This window comes from Bos mutus, unplaced genomic scaffold (genome assembly GCF_027580195.1).
Source record: "Bos mutus isolate GX-2022 unplaced genomic scaffold, NWIPB_WYAK_1.1 CTG568, whole genome shotgun sequence".
Taxonomy (NCBI): Eukaryota; Metazoa; Chordata; class Mammalia; order Artiodactyla; family Bovidae; genus Bos; species Bos mutus.
In genome coordinates, this window is record NW_027220049.1 from 26,208 (window position 1) to 29,828 (window position 3,621).

Genomic DNA, 3,621 nt, shown 5'->3' on the forward strand with positions numbered 1-3,621 from the left:
CTTCCTGCACTGAAACCAACTGGACATACATCTCTGCCTCTAAGATCATGTAATAATACAGAGACCTTCAGTTTATAGGAAACACTGACTAAAGGTGATGACAGTGACCACAAGGTATCAGGGAAATATGGCTTTGGGCTTTTGGAGTTGATAATGATACCTGCAACAGTGACTTTAGAAGACACATTAGCATATATGTGGTTATAAAGGCTATTGAATATTTAATCGATGTTCTGCCAATCAATTTGTACACTGATTAGCCTGGTTTGACTTTGACCAACAGTGACTTTTGAAAAAGTTAAAACTGATATTTAAGTTTTAAATATCTGTGAATGGCATAAGAGCACATCCACTTGAAATGGAGATAAACATTTTTAAAAGTTAATCTTCCCCCTTACCCCACACCATCTTCCTCCTCCCCTTCTTAATGATACTGGTATGTGAGATCCAACAAAGATATTTAAGAAATTTGATTTTTGGTGTCTGTGTGCCCTGACATTTTGTGGGAGAAAGAAATACGTATCACATTCCTTCATTAAAAATGTCATAATAACAGTTACACTTCATTGATACTGGGCCAGGCAATTCAGGCAATATTATGATTAAGTGAACAGTGCAAAGAAATAGAGTAAAACGATAGAATCAGAAAGACTAGAGATCTCTTCAAGAAAATTAGAGCTACCAAGAGAATATTTCATGCAAAGATGGGCACAATAAAGTAGAGAGACAGCCTGAACCTAACAGAAGCAGAAGAGATTAAGAAAAGGTGGCAAGAATTCACAGAAGAACTATATGAAAAATGTCTTAATGACCCAGATAACGACAGTAGTGTGCTCACTCACCCACAGCCAGACATCCTGGAGTGTGAAGTCAAGTTGGCCTTAGGAAGTATTACTACAAACAAGCTTACTATAAACTCAGCAATTTCACTTCTATAAATCTATTCAAGAGAAATGAAAAAAAAAATGAAATAGGTGCAGATGAGATTATACAAATATTTGTAGCAGCATTTATAATAGCAAAAAAAAAAAAAAAAACAGTGGAAACAGTTCAAATGCCCATCAGCTGGTACATGAAATGTGGTATATTTACACAATGAAATTCTCAGTAATAAGAAGCAAACTTAAGCCAGAGCCTGGATAAACCTCAAAAACATTGCACTAAGTGAAAGAAACCTGTCAGAAAGCACTATATATTGATTTATTGATTTATCTGAAGTATCGAAAAGACATTCATGGAGGCTGAAGGCAGATTAACATTAATTGGGGCTAGAGGAAAGAAAGGGGATTATCTACAGCTGAACTGAAGGGAAATGAAGATGAAAGGAGTGCTCTGAAACTGGATGATGGTACTTGTGGTGGGGAAGAAAAGAAAACAAAAAAAGAAAGAGAAAAAAGAAAGTGACAGTCCCAAATGAAAGGGTGGAGGTGTCGGTGAGATCCCATGGCAGTGGGGTGCCAGCCCAGGTGGTGACATAGAGCCTAATTTTCGATGTCCCATCTTGAGTAAGGGATTCCGCCCAATTCCCACCTGTGTGCGTGTGCCTTCATCCTTTGGCAGCTGCCCTGGAATGTACAAGGCAGATGAACTCGTGTGGGCAGGCGTCCAGAGAGACCAGGGACACCAGATAAAAACCGGAAGGGAGGAAAGAACATGCTGAGGTGAAGTAGGTGGAGATTTCAGGCGCTGCAGATGCATAAAAACAATAGTTAATAACATCGCTGGAGTCCAAGCCAATCCGTCCCTGGGTGGGCTCGAACCACCAACCTTTCAGTTAACAGCTGAACGCGCTAACCGATTGCACCACAGAGACCAGCTGCTGCAAGGTTTTATTGTAATGTCCTGGAATCCGAATGGATTTCCCCGTCCCTTCCAACTGCTGTGGAAAAGTGATTCAAATGTCTCTATCTTGGTCCAGCCTCGCTGGCACCAGAGACATTGAGTCTTGTTGTCGGGCACGCCAGGCTGTGGACACCGAGCCCTAGTGAGCTTGGGGTCCGACGAAACAACGCGGAGCCCACGACCCTTCAAGCCTTCTCCTGACCTTCTACACAAGACAACTCCAGCTTCTCTTGGGCTCACGTTCTCCACTTTCCACACTCTTTGCGCTCCTATACATAGAAAAATTTCCAATAACTACCAGAGTCAACAACAGAATGCTGTATAATGGCAGGGTACAGTCAATTCGAGTCCAACTCTTTTCGACCCCATGGACTGTAGCATGCAAGGCTTCCCTGTCCATCACCAACTCCCGGAGATTGCACAAACTCAGATCCATAGAGTCGGTGATGTCATCCAGCCATCTCATCCTCTATCGTCCCCTTCTTCCGCCTTCAATCTTTCCCAGCATCAGGTTCTTTTCAAATGAGTCAGTTCTTCGCATCAGGTGGCCACAGTATTGGAGCATCAGCTTCAGCATCAGTCCTTCTGATGAATATTCAGGACTGATTTCCTTTAGGATTGACTGGTTTGATCTTTTTGCAGCCCAAGGGACTCTCAAGAGTCTTCTCCAACACCACAGTTCAAAAGCATCAATTCTTCGGCACTCAGCTTTCTTTATGGTCACATCCATACATGACTACTGGAAAAGCCATAGCTTTGACTAGACAGACCTTTGTTGGCAAAGTAGTATCTCTGCTTTTTAATATGCTCTCTAGATTGGTCTGTTGCACAATTGCACTTATCTCACATGATAGCAAAGTAAGGCTCAAAATTCTCCAAGCCAGGCTTCAACAGAATGTGAACCGTGAAATTCCAGATGTTCAAGCTGGATTTAGAAAAGTGGAGAAACCAGAGATCAAATTGCCAACATCCATTGGATCATCAAAAAAGCAAGAGAGTTCCAGAAAAACATCTACTTCTGCTTTATTGACTACACCAAAGTCTTTGACTGTGTGGATCACAACAAACTGTGGAAAATTCTTCAGGAGATGGGAATACCAGACAACCTGACCTCCCTCCTGAGAAATCTATAGGCAGGTCAGTAAGCAACAGTTAGAACTGTGCCTGAAACAACAGACTTGTTCCAAATTGTGAAAGCAGTACATCAAGGCTGATTGTCACCCTGCTTATTTAACTTATATGCAGAGTACATCATGCTAAATGACAGGCTGGATGAAGCACAAGCTGGAATCAAGATTGCTGGGAGAAATATCAATAACTTCAGATAGGCAGATGACACCACCCTTAGGGCAGATAGCAAAGAGGAACTAAAGAGCCTCTTGATGAAAGTGAAAAATTTGGCCTAAAACTCAACATTCAGAAAACTAAGCTCATGGCACTTGGTCCCATCACTTCATGGCAAATAGATGGAGAAACAATGGAAACTGTGACAGACTTTATTTTTAGGTCTCCAAAATCACTTCAGATGGTGTCTGCAGCCATGAAATTCAAAGATGCATGATCCTTGGAAGAAAAACTATAACAAATCTAGACAGCATATAAAAGGCAGAGACATTACTTTGCCAACAAAGGTCCATCTAGTCAAAAGCCCCTCTATGGTTTTTCCAGTAGTCAGGTATGGATGTGACATTTGAACTATAAAGAGAGCTGAGCACCAAAGAATTGATGCTTTTGAACTCTGGTGCTGGAGAAGACTTTTGAGAGTTCACTGGACTGTAC

The 3,621-nt window shown here is 41.6% G+C and overlaps 1 non-coding gene across 1 annotated transcript; it reads right to left on the reverse strand.

The window, feature by feature from the left end:
- Positions 1–1,739: 1,739 nt before the first annotated feature.
- Positions 1,740–1,813, reverse strand: TRNAN-GUU (transfer RNA asparagine (anticodon GUU)). The gene has a single exon. It is a non-coding gene; the product is annotated as a tRNA-Asn (tRNA).
- Positions 1,814–3,621: the final 1,808 nt, after the last annotated feature.